Source organism: Mus caroli, chromosome 3, assembly GCF_900094665.2.
Source record: "Mus caroli chromosome 3, CAROLI_EIJ_v1.1, whole genome shotgun sequence".
NCBI classification, from domain to species: domain Eukaryota; kingdom Metazoa; phylum Chordata; class Mammalia; order Rodentia; family Muridae; genus Mus; species Mus caroli.
In genome coordinates this window covers 136,922,895-136,941,251 of record NC_034572.1, presented here as the reverse complement: position 1 = coordinate 136,941,251, position 18,357 = coordinate 136,922,895, and the positions used below count along the sequence as shown (strand labels likewise).

The 18,357-nt window shown below is 37.5% G+C and overlaps 1 long non-coding RNA gene across 1 annotated transcript in view; it reads left to right on the top strand.

The window, feature by feature from the left end:
* Positions 1-18,013, top strand: part of LOC110291991 — a 70,319-nt gene extending 52,306 nt beyond the window's left edge. Inside the window, exon 3 of the long non-coding RNA XR_002377630.2 lies at positions 16,908-18,013. This is a non-coding gene — a long non-coding RNA (uncharacterized LOC110291991). The remainder of the gene's footprint in view (positions 1-16,907) is intronic.
* The last annotated feature ends 344 nt before the right edge of the window (positions 18,014-18,357 follow it).

Here is an 18,357-nt window from a genome sequence, read left to right as displayed (position 1 = left end):
TCACAGTGAGGCTAGGGACAGAGGAACGGAAGCTGACAAGATATACTGAAGTATCAGTAAAAGCAGAGAGGCAACTGCAAGAGTTGAGCGAGGCAGATCTGAGAAATTCACTAGAAGTTCATTTTCCCAGTGGCATGATACCTATCCTGCCAAACCCACAAAGGCAGTACCTCTGGCAATGACTCAAGAGACTAATGCCAGATGCTGGAGACTAAAGTCACCCCAGGTACCTTTGTCAGTACACAGATCGACAAAGGCTCAAAGGACTACTTGTAGCCTTCTTCATCTTTGCTTTTGCAGAGGTGAAGGGGTCAGGGATTAAGTAGCTGTTGGGGTGGTGGTGGTGCAGAAATGCTCAGGTGATCCCATGCTCCACGTCCATAATAGGAAAGGAAGCTGGATTGTTTCAGTAAGCAGCTTCTAGAGTGAATTAACTATTTACTCCAATCCTATGTTTATTGCTCCAAGGAAAGTTTGGACTGTACAGTGCTGTGGGGGGATTCAGAGCTTGAAGGTTGAAGCTGATCATGGCACATTGTCACAGAATGCAAAGTTTTTATTTTTTTTTAATTTTTTCATTCCTCAACCCCAACATTTTTGAATAACATATATTTTGTTAGCCAAACTAACTGGGGAAGAACAAAAGTCCTGGGGAATGTGATTTTTCTCAGATCATTTTTAGGTTGCCATGGAGATCTTCTGTCATTGCTAATCTTGTAATGAGGAGAGTAAGTGAGGAGAAAGCCCTCTCCTTTGCAGGACGCGGTAACGAGATGGAAGGCGGTGGCAGCTTGAGATTAAGGGAGGCAGGATTTCCTAGCCTAACTTAAGATTCAAGCTGAGTTAAGACCACACAGTGCAACTGATTGGAAATGGGACAAGTCAAAGCACTTCCAGCTCAGAAGCGTCAAAGTAAGAAGTTTATTTTCTAAATCAGAGTACAACTGAGTGAAAGCCCGTTGGACAAGTTAATGAAGCATCCAAGAAGCCTCTCTTCTTTGAGGAATGCCCTAAAGCTGCATTCTTTTTGTGGATTCTGAAAATTATAAATTTTAGCACTGCACTTACATTATTTTGGCAAATGTTTAATCTTATGGGAAAAATTTTATTTCGGGAAAACACATATCTGAGTATGAAATTCTGTTTATGAGTGGACAGTCCTCACGGAGTGGGCACACATTCATGAACCAAACATCACCAGTAACATAACGGTAGTTTCTTGCAAAGAAAATAGAATCTGAAGGGTGAGCTGCAGTGCTGTAATGGTGTAAGTATTCTATAGGAGAGACATGGTTTTATAAGTAATCGATATAGGAGAACTTGGTTATTGCAAAAGTTCAGCGAAACTGGTCAAATTTGAGGGGATTTTAAAACGAGAAAAATAAATTACTCCATGGAATTATTTCTTTCTGACTGACCCATTTTGATTCATTGAAAATGAAATCGTCGAATGAGTAGTGAGGACCATGCATTTACAACTGCCACATCTTTCGATGCATTTGAGAAAGTCATTCATATTTATTGTCCTATTATTTTCCTTAAAAAAAGAAGGATGCCATTTCGTAGCTCCAAAAATGACACATAATTCTTCGGGTATCTTCCTTCTCAATAACAAACCTATTAAAATAACTTGGTAATTATGTCTTTCTCTTATTTCTCTATCCACTTCCCCACCCTTGTGAAAAAGGGAAGAATTTTATACATTAAACTTCTTCGTGATTGAAATATGCTTTAGGTAAATAAACCTAAAAATTCATGAAATCCTATGAGGAATAGTGTGAAACTCAAAGGAGAATGACAAGCTAGGAGCCATCCAAAGGAACCTCTGCCTCCACATGTCCATGGAAGGAGAAAAGGGATAATGCTGGATCATACAGTTTTCTCTACCAGATTCCATGGAAAACTTCTTTGAGGCTCTGATTCCCTTTCTTCTTCCTTTTTAAAGATTTATTTATTTATTTTATGTATCTGAGTACACTGTAGCTGTCTTCAGACACACCAGAAGAAGGCATCAGATCCCATTACAGATGGTTGAGAGCCACCATGTGGTTCCTCGGAACTGAACCCAGGACCCCTGGAAGAGCAATCAGTGCTCTTAGCCACTGATCCTTCTCACCAGCCCTGTAGCTTTTTTCTTACTTGTAAATACTCATATTTGCCACAGTCTTCGGAGAGGAAAGATCTCACTCATGGCTGCTTAAAACTTAGCAATTGCTGTTCTACAAAACACTGAAATATTCACAGAATCTCTTTCATGATCATAGAGTTCCATGGATAGGCCCCATGTCTGCGGATACATCCTCAAGATGAAGATGACTCAGAGCCCAGATAGAAGAACTGTGTTTCTTCTTTTAAAGACATGGTTTTTAAATTGGCAGATGCAAATTACTCATAGTGGATTTCATTATTAAATTTCCATACATGTATATTTTGATCATATTTGACCTCCACACTTCCTAATTCCCTTTCTTATCCCCTTCCACTCTTAAAAATTCCCTTCTCAATTGCTTCCTCTTCTACTTTCATGTCTTTGTTTGGGAATGATGCAATGAGTTAGTGCTGCTTCCAGACAGGAGTATGGGTTTGAGAGGCTGCTTCCAAGAGTGTGAGAAACTTAACAATGGCTACACCATTGAAGAACCCTTTCCCTCATTGTAAGGCTCTGTAGAGCCTTACAAGACCCGTTATCCTTTATGATAAGGTGTTGACAAGCCCAGGCTTGTGCAGACTTCTGCAGGCAACCAAGCAGCCAGGCCCATATGTTAGCAATTTGCACTACTCTGTGCCCCTCTCTGCCTCTTACAGTCTTCCCATCCATTACTCTAAGATAGCTACTGAGTCTTGAGAGACACGTTTCTGCTGTTCCATCCATAACTGGACACTCAACGCTCATTTATTCTCATTTAGACCAGTCCTTGCACCTACAATTACCTGCTATTATGGAAGCTTTTTGAGCAGGCTGATGGCAACACCAGTACGCACAGTCTTTGGGAAGGCAATTCAGTGGGCATATCATGTTTGCTTAGGACAATAACAGCAGCAGTTTCCCCACTGAGGACTATGGCTTCCCTAGTCACAGGTTTTTAACCAGGTTTACAGAACCAGGTATGAATTCCCTGCTGTGAAGAAGGCCTCAGATCCAGCCAATTAGAAAGCAGTTGGTTACCCCTATATACAGAAGACTTGGCATAATTGTACAGTAGGCACATCTTGTCTGTCTGATCAGTAGCGCTGCACACAGGGTCCACAGGTAAGGAAGGCTAAGTCACAGTTCTACTGGTGTAGTCTGTACAGCTTCTTCTGGCACTATGATGTCAATCTAGTATGGAGAAAGCTCCCAACACGTTCCAGTTGGATTATACCCATATGCGACTACAGCATATGTATTAGACTAATAAAAGTAGAAATAATAAGATTATCCAAAGAGAGGAAACTAAAGTTTTAAAATGTCTTTTGTTTGATTCTCTTTTGTGCTTCAATATGAAGGTGCTAATAATATAAGCTCCTGAATTTGCATCCCTTCAGGTCAATGTTGAACTTGATCTAAGGCCACTTAATTTGGTATTAATTCATGTTTTATTTAATAACATAGTATTCTGTTAATGATATATATTTAAAAGAAATGCAAAATAACAGTCAAAGCATCACCATGAAATTTGTGTGTGTGTATTTTGAAGGGAATTGGGGGGGGGAGTATCCCCAAATACTATTATCAGTTTCTCAGTTGCAGAATAATTTGTGATATTGTATTATTTTCTTTCTAAATGTTTCTGAATTTTATGAAAAGCCTATCACAAAACTCTCCACTTATTTTAAATCAGAAAAGGAAAAATGAAGAAATAAATCAGAAAAAAATATTAAAAGTAAAGAAAAAATTTGGTTCTCAAACATCATACCCATTATATCTTTTAAAGTTTAAATTTAAAATTGACATATTTTCATTAAATATTTTTATTAAAGTACAAATGAATTCCAGGAAATTTCAAAAAATGGTGTTAGATACTACCCCTGAATCATGAGTAATATAAATAACACCTCAGATTTTTATAGAGATCTACATTTTTCTAAGTAGTTATATATGCACACATCATCTGCTTCCTCTGCCTGCTCAACCTGTTTTTATCATAGAATTAGAGAATCTGACTTGGAAAGATCCCTAAGAAGCAAACGATTGAAATCCCTCTTGTGTAACAGAGTTTATTATAACTTACTGAAATATGCCCTTCAACTATGTTTCCAAATCTCCCAGCACCAGGAGACATTTTTATTTTCTGGATAGTTTTGGTTGTTTTAAAGTTCTACTTGCACAGAATGAAAATAGACCCAAATCACTCAAGGTCTACCCTCATATTTCGTTGGGTATAACAATGATGTGTATCCCCAATCCTGAGGTTCCATTTATGAGAGAAAGACATTCCATTTATGGGAAGACAGCTCTCATCAAGGGAGTGGACAGGGGCAGTGTTGAGATTTGAGGAGTGCAGTCACACAGACCACCTACATCAACAAACCTGAGAACCTCCCAATATCAGATTTCTAGGTCTTTCCAGAACAGGCAGAACTGAATGTGAAGTCAATGACTATCTGGTTTTCATGAGTTTACCTATTCTTGGAAGTCTGGGTATGTAGAAGGCAGTTAAGTGTATTTTTATATGTGATGCGCACATACATGTGCAAGGAGACACTGGCCAAACGTACAGGTGTGGAGGTCAGAGAGAAAGAATGTACCATTCTTAGACTGTAACCCACTTTGGTTTGGGGACAATATGAGCTATGGAGTTTAGTCCTCTACAGGTCGATATCAGTTTTAACCTATGAGCTCTTCTATCCCAACATTAGTCCTTTTGTTTAATACCATTCATCCAACAGCCTTTACTTCCTATGACAGGACACTGCAGAGTGTTAGGGCTGTCAAAGTGATTACCATGGTGTCTGAGGGGTACAAGGATGAACAAGCTGTGTTCCTAGCAGAGAAGCATATGGTTTAGTTGGCTGAGAATGGTTCACCCTCTCTGAATTATGATTTGGCTCTTTGTCTTTTATGACCTTGCTTTGAGAAGCAATGTCATTTAGAGGTACAGTGGTATGAATAAGAAAGGTTCTCTACTTCTGTGTTTGAAAATGTGATCCCCCACCTGCTGGCAATGTTTGGGAAGGTTATGGAAACTTTAGGGGGTGGGGCCTTGTTGGAGGAGGTAAGACACTGGGGGCAGCTTGGGGAGGGTATGGTCTCACTTCATTTCACTCTCTGTCCTTCATGTTTGTGGTCCCCATACTGAGCTGTCTGGTGATGCCTGCTCCTCCTCTCCCTGTAATTGTGGACTCTTCCTGTGATCTGTAAGCCCAGATAAATTCTTCCAAAGCATACTTTTGTTCATGGTGGTTTACCACAGCAGCAAAAAGTAACCATTATCAAGGTTTGTGAATTATAATGGATGCTAAGGTGTGGTTTTTCGTTTACTATTTGTTTGTTTGTTTTTATTATTAGAGGGTACCCACTGACGTTACCACTTCTCCATCCTTCTTTCTTTGGGGAATGAATCACACTTAGGATGTTCCCCATGTTTGGACTGAGTAACTTTCAGACACCTTACGCATGTTGCTTTACTTTTATTTGATGAATAGACATTGGTGTTTTGTCATTCTGATATAGAATTTATATGACAAGAACTTCATCATTCCCTACTGAACAATGGGATAGCAATACTAATACTGTGTAACCACTACTTGTGTTTAGATCCAAATACTTTAATAACTCCAAAAGGAAAGCCCAAATCCATCTCTAAACAGTTACTTACAGTTCTACTAAGCACTACTCTCTGCTTGGTGAAAAATTTTGATTTCTCATTTTGTGGGGTTTTTTTTTTAATGCATCTTCACTCTTGTGTGGCCCATTAAGAATTCCTTGTGTGTGTTCATTTGTATGCTGCATGATATGTGCTTGTGTGTATATAATGTGTGTGGAAGTAGCAAGCTTGTGCCATGGTATGAGTATGGAAGTCACAGGACAACTTTGATGTCTGTCCTTGTCTTCTATCTTGTTTGAGACAGGGTCTCGTGTTTGCTACTGCAGATAGTAGGCTAGCTGACCTGTGCATTTCCAAGATTCACCTGCCTTCATCTTCTATCTTGTGCTGGCATTACAGATTATTATAACCACATCCAGCTTTCCAACGGACTTGAAGTCAGTTCTCATGTTTATTCACAAAGCACTTTACTAACTGAGCTGTCTCCCCAGACTCAGGTCTGCCTTCTTAAATAACTGGTTTGACCATCCATCATAGTAAACATTCTACATTATAGGTAACAGATATCATACTTTTTATTACCGTACCAAATACAACTTATATTTTGTCAAGAGTAGCAAAATATTTTTATAATACAGCATAAATTGTTTTAATTATGAATGTAATATGGATGTGCTGCAGCCATTTAAGTGTCATATAAAAGGGAAAGGTGAGAGATTTACCTGTGTGACTACATGTAATAACTTGACACATAGCTTTTCAGATATTGCTAGATTCACTTGCGCACATATTACTGCTAACAAATTCTATCATATTAATCATTTCATTATGGAAGAAATCAGTTTTACCACTTGATCATTAATGTTGGGTCATTCATTCATTCATTCATTCAATACATATTGAGTGCTATCAAAAGCCAAAAATTTTCTAAGAAAGGAGAATTTTGAGGTAAATAAATATCTGTGTCAGCACTTGACAGATTGTGATTTGAAATAAATATATATCATCCTGTCAATCAGATTTGCCATATTTTAATGCTATTTAATCCTTTTCCTATATATGGTCAGAAGGAATTCTTTTACCACATAATAACAACTTCACTGATGATGAGAAGTATTCATTTATTGATTTTATCACTAAAGGTAGTTTTTTTTTTAAAGAATCTGTTAAGATGCAGTCACCTGTGTGCTCAAAATGTGAGGAGTGCATCAATCTCTCTTTAAAAGACTTCATAATAAAATTATCAAAATAATTAGTCTCCCTGGCAGGAGCAATAGCCATTCAAATGGACAGCTGACCAGTAAAGACACATAGAAGCTATTTAGAAAAATAAAAGCGTACTAGTTTATGTATGTTTACACTCTAGTAAGCTCTATAGGAATATCTCATCCTCAACACAGTTAAATCATTTGGTTCCTTGTGTGTGTGTGTGTGTGTGTGTGTGTGTGTGTATGCTGTTTTATTTTACTTTCAAGAAATGTGCAGCAAATATTTGTGTTTTTCATTTACATATCTGGCTATGTAGAAACCCCAGGGAATGAATCATTCTGGATAGTTGAAAATTTTAATCATTTTTGATGGAAATCTTTCTAAAATGGATTTCACACTTCTCTGCCTTCTTAAACAGAATGGATGGAATGTAATTAATCTTTTTTTGATGACTTGGTTTTATCATTATGAACATTAATGACTATGCTGTGCTATCCAGAAATGATGCCTGCGATACCAATTGTGGTGTGCAGAATTGTCTGTGGTCCTTTCGTTCTGTCTGAATACATGTGCCTTGCTTGTATTCTTCCTGACTGCTGTAATAACCAACACCACTTTTGCCACTGACAGTGATGCAGCTCCACACAGGTGTGGAGAGGTAGGCTTGGGAGGAGGAAAAAGCTGTGTTCAAATCTACGCTGTTGGCTGGGAGGCCTATTAACTCTCCAGCCCTCTCCATTTCTAAGATGAGCATAGTAATCCACCTGGAAGAGCTGTAATGAGCATTAAGTGATGGCTCACACTCATGGTGAAAAATAAACCAACTGTTACTTCCCATCTTCTACAATGTGCTTGCAATTATGGAAACATTGCTTCCTGATGGAACTCCCGTGTTCAGCTGCTAGAAAACGGGCAGTGGAGCCGATATCACTGTGTTCAAAATCAATCAATTCAGTATTTAGCAGATGAGACTCTACATGTTCTGTTTGGTTCCATATAGATATTGTGATGGTGTTGTTGGGAACCTATACTCACTGGTTCCTTCTTGTCTCCCCGCTGAGAGAGTCTTGTCTCCAGAAAATAGAGATGAGAGGACAGGATGTTGAGGAGACGTGTGCCTTAGGTTTTTGAAACAGGCAAAATGTGGAAAACACATCATAACATTTAAACATTCGGTTATAAACTTGATTTTTATTGGTTATTTTATTTATTTACATTTCAAATGTTTTCCCCCTTCCCAGTTTCCCCTCGGCAAATCCCCACCTCCCCCTTCTCCCCTCTGCTTCTATGAGGGTGGTCCCCCACACAGTCAACCACTCCCACCTGGCCTCACTGCCCTAGCATGCCCAGACGCTGGGGCATGGAGCCTCCATAGGACCAAGGGCTTCCCCTCCCATTGAACTGGGGGGTAGCCACTATGAAATTGATTTTTAAAGATCACAAAAAACATGAGTGTGATGAATTACATCCAGATTCCCAACATAGGCAGAAGGATTTGAAGTTTAGGGCCTGCACGAGGTACATAGCAAGACCCTGTCTCAAAAGACAAAAGGAATGGCTGAGGGACAGAGGGGCAGATTCCAAAATCCTATCATTCATCCAACCTAGCCAAAGTGGTGCATCCTCAGGTCAGTGGGAGTCCCTGAATCAAATTAAAAAGTTAGGGAGGGCTGAATCAAATCAAAAAGTTAGGGAGGGACAGCAGAAGACACCCAATGGCTTGCTCTGGCCTGCTGATTCTTAGGAGGACAAACCTTTACATTCATGTATGTGCACCAGTCATACACAGAAAAAAATCAAGCTAACACCAAAACAAGAAAGACTAGAAAAATGAACATTATTAAAAAATAAAGAGCTTATAATTACAAGTACTTAACTCCTACTAATTATGTTTGTAGTTTCCAGTTGAAAAATAGCAAAAAAAAAAAAAAAAAGACAATGAACTAATCAAACACAGAAACCCTTTTTACATGCCTCTTCCCCTTTGTTAGAGTAACTAAAAGAGAAAGCACACAAAGCAGAAAATAGATAATGCATTATTTTTATACATCCTCTAGAGAAAGGAAAGCAGGGAGGAATATAAATAAATGCAGGGATCCAGGGAAATCTTTCAATTTTAAATATAATGATCAATGGAGGCCCCATGGAAAAGCTGACATTTGAAGAAAGGCTTAAAGGAGAGGCCTTAGCAGAGTTAGTGTCTCCAGAATAATCTTCTATGAAAAACAATAGAAGAAAGTAGCAAATTGCCATGTTCAAGGAACAGCAAGGAGTCCCAGTGCTGGACCAGAGCACAATGTCAGTCGGCTGGTGGTAAGAGCAAGGGGCTTTAGGGAATATGGCTGGGATGGCTGGGATGGCTGGGAGACTTAACATGAAAAATTTAAACACACTGTAATTTGAAGTCTACCTGTCTTAATTACCACACAAATGGTCAGATAAACATAGACTTTTCTCATACCAAAAGAAATTCAAAGTTGAAATTCAAACAAACTTAAAATTGAGGAAACAAATTAGATCTAAATAAAAGTTCTTAGCTTGAGAAATGAGGAAGAAAACACATTAAAAGAAAGTAAGTAAAACAAATGAGATGTTTGATAACAGCAAAACATTTCAATAAAAAAGTTTGTTAGAGAAAAACCAAAGAAACCAAACCTGCTTTCTTGAACAATTTTACTAAAATTGATAGAGATGTAAGTACAAATTACTGATATCATAAGAGAAGAGACATCACTACAGACTCCACAAATGCAGACAGGAAAATTGTGGAAGCAACGTTTCTTTTCCAAGTCATAAAGTATGAAAATCTACTCAGTAAGAAGTATAGAACACAGCCAGGCGTGGTGGCTCTCACCTTTAATCCCAGCACTTGGAAGGCAGAGGCAGGCAGATTTCTGAGTTCGAGGCCAGCCTGGTCTACAAAGTGAGTTCCAGGATAGCCAGGGCTACACAGAGAAACTCTGTCTCAAAAACCAAAAACCAAACCAAACCAAAACAAAGCAAAACAAAAAAAAAAAAAACCAAAAGAAAAGAAAAGAAAAGAAAAGAAAAGAAAAGAACACAAACATCTCCCTGTACAAAAGAAATTGTGTGTAGTTTCAAAGCTGTCTACCAACTGTTAACTCAGTTTGAGTGAAAATGGTCATTCTGTTATCACAGGTGAAGCCACCACTATTCCAGTATTAATAGCATATACTAAAAATACAATACCTAATATATCATAAAAATACATAATAAGCACAGATACAATTAAAATCATGAGAAATTTTAATCAAATAATAAAGAGCTAGGACACCCAAACTAACTGGAATTTAGGCGAAGGATATAAAGAAATTCATTATATTAATAGACTAAAAGGAAAAAGCATGTAATAATTTTAATAAATAAAAACAAATCATTGGATATATTTATGATCATTTTATAGAAATACATCTCAGCAAATTAGAACTAGACAGCAAATTTACTCACCATGCTAAATGCCATCCATGAGAAGTCTAGATATGATAGAAGCATTCTGAACACTTTACCCATAGAACCAGGAATAATGAAAATAATTGTGCTCACTATTTTCTCCAAAATTGTGTTGAAAATCTGCATGGCAAAATAATAGAAGAAAAATGGTAGAAAACAATAAAATATTCTTTTTATATATACAATCATTGCCTTACATGCAAAATCGCACATAGCAAAATATTAGGAAGACTGAAAGATAGATAATCAATAAACAAAACCAGGATGTTTTTTACTGAAACCAAACAGCTGAAATGCTAATAAAGAAACTATAAAGTTAAGCAAACTATAAAACACCCTTATAACAATATACTATATATATTAAAAAAAATTAGTGCTAGGTGTAATGTCTCACACCTGCAATCCCAGCACCCAGGAGCTTGAGAAAGAGGGACTGATAGGAGTTCAAGGCCAGCCTAGACTACAGAGTGAACTACTGTCTCAAACAACAGAACAAACACAATAATTGCACATTGAAAACACGTCGGAATATGACATAAATAAATGAAGAAATGTGGTTCTTCAATATAAGTTAAGATATTTCACTAATAATTATTCTCAAACTTACCTGGAGATATAATAAAATCTGAAATGGAATTCAGGAGAATTTTTAATGTCAAAATTGATAAAATGCAATGAGCCTAGAAAATCCTAAGAAACTTTCAAATGAGTAAGTCTGGAGAAGTTATTCTAACTGACTTTAAGATTTTGTTATAATAATCAAGTCATTATTATAAATACAACTAGTATGGTAAGCATAGAAAGATAGACAAACTTATTGAATGAATGGAAAGATAATTTAGAAACAGTTCCACCCATATATGACCAATTAATTTTGACTCAAATGCAAAAATGATTAACTAGGAGAGTCACTTTACCTAATAGAACTTAGTGCTGTTAATAAATAAACTTTAACATATGCCCCTAGCTCAAAACATAGATAAACATAAAAACCAAATCTGTGCAAGTTTTAGGGAAAAGTAAAGGGAAATAATAATAATTTTTGTGTGTTTAAACAAAGACTTTAAAACATTTGAAAAGTGCAGTATGTGGAAGAAAATAATTGAGAAGTTGGATGTATGTTAGAAATTGTTTGACAGGCACTTCAAAAGAGTAAAGTATAATATTGCACAGACTTGAAAACAATAATAATAATAACAGACTCAATATTAAGAAAACAAGCAACCCAGTCATGCATGTGCAGAAAATATGTAGATAATGTAAATAAAGATCATGGCTGACAAACAAGTGTGGGATGACACATTGAAGATTATTGATTGTTAAGATAATTAAAAGGAAAAGTGATAACCTGATATAATCTAAGTACTCCATAAAATGTACCAAATCAGAGCAAGCCTTTTGTGGAATGTGAGGGAATGGAGTGCTCTCCGTGACGCTTGGCGGGTGGCATTCTATTTCTGTAAATCTAGCCACAGGAAAGGAAAGCAGTGCGCCTTTATTTATCTATAGAACACATATAAATATTCATGGTGGTCTCCCTAATCATAGTCCAAACCTACACTTAATCTATATGTCCATCAATAGGTGAGCAAAATCCACAAATTGTGCTATGCCAATACAAGCAGTAAGGAAAGGGGGAGGGACAGGTGGAAAGAGGGAGGAGAGACAGAGAGAAGAATCCATGTTATTCTTATAAGAAAATGTATTGTATAATCATAATTACATTAAAAAGTAAAGATGCGATAAAACTCATAATAAGGAAAATATAGATGACTTCTGGGGACAGGAGTGTGGGCAGAGATGGATATGTAAGATTATGGTGTGGCAGAAGGAAACTGTCTCGACTGTTGTATGTTTCTACTATCTTGACTTGGTCATGATTTTATAGTGGAATACTTGTGTCAAAGTTAATTGCATTTTATATCTTAATTAAATACAGTTTATTCTGTAGCTGGTAAAAATTAAAATTAGAACATAAGATGACATATAATAAGGAAGACAATTCTAAATTTACCTTGATGAAAGACATTTTAGAGCATTAAAAATTGGACAAATGATTGAAAACCATTTTATTTAGTACCCAGGGATGAAAAGAGCTCACTCTGGGGTAGGCATCCTGTGACTCACCAAGTCATGGAGATAACTGTCCTGAGGATGGTTGTTGTCCACAGTCCCCTCGCCTATGGAGAAATGAGGGCACTGTGGTAGACAGTTTGGAAATGCTGGATGGAGATTACAGCCAGGCTACCAGGCTCCATTTCATCTAACTATAAGGAGAGAATTTGTTTGCACTACTTTGGAGCCTTTGTAACTTTCCTATAGGGTTTACTTTCTCCTGCCACCCACATTCTTGAGTAGAATTCTGAACACAGGTTGAGTTCTTTACTGTGTTTTATTTTTATAGGGGACTACTTTAACCATACTAATCCTTATTCTCGTTAACACGTAGTATCCCGCCCACTGGGTCCTGACATAAGCACCTTTGTGCCCCTAGTCCTTACTTCTTTTCCAAATTATTTAAATTTTATGAACCACCCGTCTTCATGCTCATGCTTTCTTAAGCACGTTAATGGATCCTGTGCCCCTATTCCCACTTAGAGCCTTTTGTACCATCACACAATGGTACAAAATTGTTACAATGTACCGAAATGGTAACCTTTTGTACCCATAGACTTGGGACTCATCGCCCACATCAGATTAGTGGGAAACTGGCTGTAGGTCGTTTCTAGTACTTCTTCCTGGGTAATAATATATTTTGTTACCAGCAACATTTTGTATCTGGGAGATAAAAAATCAAGTCTCTGTCTTTGTCATTCATGTACAACAATACCTAACATTTTTGTCACTTTATTCGACCACCTTACTTGCTATTATCTGGGGATTCATAAAACAGAGATGTCCCACTAAAAATGTAGCTTCTTATAGAATTGTGCTAAAGCATGTAAAATAAGTGTCTCAGAACGGGAGAATTGTCAGGAATTAGCTCCCTCCCTCCTATAATTTCTCTGGTTTGTTTGCTTGGTTCGTTTGGTTAGGTTGCTTTGTTTTTGTTTGGCGGGCTGTTTTTTGTTTTTGTTTGTTTGTTTGTTTTTGTCCTGGGTTTGTGACCAGAAATGTCCACCAAATCACGAAGAACAGAGGTTGAAGGGCTTGTGTCTGAATTGTGGAAATGGCGTACTTTATGTGGCTAGGGAAAATTCGACTTTTTATGCTTTTTTGCATTGTGCTAGTGAAGAGTTTGTGGGCCTTCTCAGAGGGGATTACAAATTACCCAGGTTCATCAGGAACGCCAGGACCCACATTCTATTCAGTCCATCCTCCTCAAATAGCTTTCATTACCTCCTGAGTTCTAAAACAAGTCGCTCTCATCTTTTTCCATTATAAGTTTCACATAATTTATTGTGCATAATAAATAGTTTGCAAGAGTTGGGTTTATGAATAGCTTGAAACAGGTTTTCCATGTCCAAATCAAGCTGCCATAGTAACCATTTTTCATTTCTGCCAAACGTATGGTCTTTTCTTTTTTTTTTTCCTGACTTGAAATATGTTGTTAAAAAAAAAATCCAAAATTATTCAGGAAAGTTGATCAGGTTTCATTACAATAATGACTTCATTGTTAGGAAATGTTCATTTTAATCTCCTCTTAAATGACTCTTTGCGTTAGGAGCATCGAGTTGAAAAATCTATACTTTTAAACTGTGGTTTCCTGATATTTATCATAAAAATAAATTAAACTAAAACCCCCCTTCTATTTCTCCATAAAACTTCTCTGCTCTTCTCAAAGAATAGAACTAGAAGCAAGCTCTGAGTTTGGCCATGAGCCACCATCACTTTTAGAATTACACAGTTCACATAGCTTATTGTGTGTGCACCTACCAGTCATTCACCTCTAGTCAGCAAACAATAGAGAAATGGGCACCTAGGAAATCCTTGAGCTCTGCGTCCATTTTCACAGAAAGGTTTGTGAAGGCTGGAGGAGGTAGGTGTGTCCCGTCAAACCAGGAAAGCTTTCTTAATTCATTTACCTTTAAGCTTTCCTTTTCAAAATTTAGAACTTACAAACTTCAGCTACCTATTTCTTCCAGCCTGTGCTCAGCTTAGGAAAAGGACATTATTTATCAGTTCATGCTGTAGTCTGTAATTCAGAGACAAAGAACAACAACAACAACAAAAAAAAAACCAGAACAAAACTGCATGTGTTTTTAGCCTTTCTCATTAAAATGTCATGCTTTAAAGTTTCTTTATAAAATGGCCATTGTTTTATAAGTACATTCTTCAGTTCTTCACATTGTTGCATCTTTAACATAACTTTAATTCCTTAATGACTTCTTGCGAATATTCAACAGATGTTTAATGGGGAGCTGCTTTCTGTTATATCATAAATGTTCCATATCATTAAGAGTAGTATCTGCTGTCTGTGACCAAGGATGGGGAAGGCTCTGGTAGGTATGTATACTCTTTAGACGCCAGGATGGCTATGAATGGCACACAACACTTTTATAGACAAAAATATCATTTGACAATGTCAAAAGTTTGGACATTCCTGGTACTGGATTGGTTATTCTAGACTCTACAATCTTGAGTTTCTCAGGAGTTCAAGGAACAGGTTAATACCAGTTCTCGGGAGTCAGAGCAACTATGTCTCTTTTTAACTTGAACTGGAAGCTTCAGTACTTTCTGTTTCCATTGATTCCACCAAAGCAAAATGGGTCCTACTGTCCCGTCCACAGCTCCCAACTCAGTCCTCGGTGCTGAAACAGTGACTCCAGCAGGAAGTCTGATATGCTGTTCACTCCTGATGGAGAATCAGTGAGACAGCTCAAGTGTTGTACAAATTGGGTCCCTCCTGGATATTAGGAGAGTTGGGACAGAGGAGAGTGAGTCGTGGCATAATTGGCAATATATGCACTTTGTATAACAACAGTTAGAGTTCTAGAAATGAGGCACTTTCGGTACTGGGAAAACGTACTAAGTTCTTTGCTTAGTACTTTTCACAAGTTGAATAATCTTTCTGGAACAAAGTCTAATTCGGCAGATTGGGTATTTTCACATTTTCTATTATAACAACAACAACAACAACACATCACATATTAAAGAGAGCAATACTCAAGCAATAGGGGCAAAGTCTAAAGCCTGGATCTGTCTAGCTAGCAAGCCTTTAGTCTTTTCAGTCCTCTGATATCAATTTGATAGGTTTACGTGTACCTGGAGTCTGGTGTCTTCGCATCCACTAAACAGCTTTCAGTGTTCAATTCTTTATGTTGAAGATGTGAATGGGTGAAAGAGTAATCAAGTTACCTAGAAATTATTTGGCCAACAAGTTCCCCTACCAGTCCTTAGTTTTTAGCCACATTCTAATTTGGAAATGATAGGAAATGAGGTCTAGGTACATGTGAGTGTGTCTTTCTGTGGAGGCATTTACGGAGCTAAAAGTTCATGAAATGATAGCGTCATTATAATATTCTAGTAGATCATAGTGGATATGTCTTGTGGGTGTTCTTGTTTAATTTTCATTGCTGTCACAAGACCAAAATCACCTCACTGAAATTTTATTTTGGCTTGTAGTTCTAGGGGAGGCACAGTCCACCACGGTGGAAAGAAGGGCAGCATGGGGCTGTTACAAAGGAAGCAGACTGACCACATTTCATCCACAGACAGGAAACAGAAAAAGAACAGGAAGTAGAGCCTAGATAGAAACCCAAAATCCTGCCCCCAGCCCTATGATTGTACTTCTTCCAACAAGGATCCACTCCTAAAGTTTCTGTATCCTTCCCAAACTGTAGCACCAACTGGGGACCGACTGTTCAAAGATGTGGATCTATAAAGAATCATTTCTGTTCCAACTACAATAGCATGAGACCATCTACTACTTATTTCTATTGGAAATTCTAAATATGGAATAGAAATATAACATCAGGACATATAAAACTAACGGACTGCCTGGATACTGCTTGCAGACCATTTCTTCTGGACAGTCACCAACGTCGACATATAATATTCATATCTCTAATGAATGAAATTTTAGTGGACAAATGGAAAGTGCTCTAATCTTAAAGGATTAGAAATATAGGAACTTTGGGGAGAGTTAGGGTGCAGCACACTCTAAGAGGTTTCTAGGAGAGCAGCAACTTCCCTGCAGAAGAGAATCATACTTCGAGACAAGCATTCTAACTCATGAAACAGAAGTCCTAGCTCATGATTCCAGCAGGTAGAGACGGAGGAGGGAGATAAACAGAATGCTTAAAAAGGTAAACTTTTGCTGGCCATGGCTTATTTACATTCTTAAGTTATTTTGTCCCTAGAAACCCACAAGTTAGAGACTTTTCATGAGGAAAGTTTTTTTCATTGCAATACTACAATTAAACCCTCAGGGTTAGCAGTCCAAGTCCTGAGAAAAGAGTGTTCTGTTCTTTTATGTGGTAGAGTTGGTATTGAAAGTAAAACCTCTATTAACAAGCTAGCATTCATGGTTTCTTTCAGGCTAACCGAGAGAAAGGAACTCCTTGTGGAACTGTGGATGCCCATGTTTGGGGGTGAAGATTCTGCACGACACTGAGCTTCTTGGGACTGTGAGGAATCCCAAGAAAATGGACACCTCGGGTGGATAACTTATGGTTCTGAACTTGATTGTATTCTTATTAGTCAGGGTGTTTTTATAAGCATTGCACAGGAGTTAAGGATTAACAAAGAATGTAAACATATCCAAGTTTACAATGATGGATGAATTAATTTGATGTAAGTAAGTAAAAATTCAGATACCAAAAATAGGAGCCAGTAGGAAACAAAATGACTTCTCGACTCATGAGAGAAACATGTTCTGGCCCCCACAGCGTAAGTTCATTTTTACTCCTCTTTATGATCAGAGAGGAGGTGCTTTTCACTAATTCATCCAGTGTGGCTTCCAAGGAGACCTGGCACAATCACGAAGATTCATTGTCTGAAGTGTGCACAGAATGTACCCAACTGGCTCAGATGCTAAGTGGCCCTGGACAGGAGAGTGAAACTTCTCCACTTGTTAGCTCAGAGCGAGAAGGAACAGATTGTGACCATTGACGTTCCTTCAGCCTGCACATAACTCGAGTGCCTAGTTATGGAAAAAGAGGGAAGGAGAGGCCTGGGAAAGAAGGGAAAGATTACAGCAGAGAGTAAGACAAGGTCATCAAAATCTAGAAAATATATTGACACAGTTAGTGGATATTAAGTTCAAATGATCTTATATGTGAACCCTGCCCCGGCATACACAGATTTTAGGGCTCTAGGAAATAATGCCTGTTTGTTCTTTCTTCAAGACTGAATACATCCAAAAAGAAAATGGCTACAACTTCCTTTGCACAAAGACAAGTCGGAGGGACCTGGGGAATGATGGAGGAATATTTTGTGGAACAAAATATTTATTCTTGTTTCACTTATGAGGATATCAAGACAGCAAATTGTCTCTGGAGAAAATCATGCCTCAGAAAGATATTTTAAGATCAGAGTTTGCCTGACACATAAACCAATGCTCTAACAGTGAAAATTATGAAATTCTATTTTGAAAGATACAGATTTTTATTCCCCTTTCCTTTATCAATTTGGCTTTTTTTTTGTCTCACAGAATATACATGCACCTATAACAAAGTGATCTTTAAAAAAACAAAACTGTTCACGCTTTAAAACTTGAAACTTTCAAGGTGATGAGATAATTCAAGCCATCCTCAGACTGGAAGGGGCTTGCACAGCTCTGATAATTTTTTGAAACAATGACATTTATCTTATAGTAAATGCCATCAATTTTTCGATTTCAATGTACAATGTATGCTAAATTTTGAGGGAGAAAACCTTCCATAGTGTAATATCTTTTTGTGGCTCAATTTCTTTTCAGCCATTGATGGGAAAATCAGAAATGCATTATTCTTACTAACTTGCACAGAATGAAAGTCCTTATTTAAAG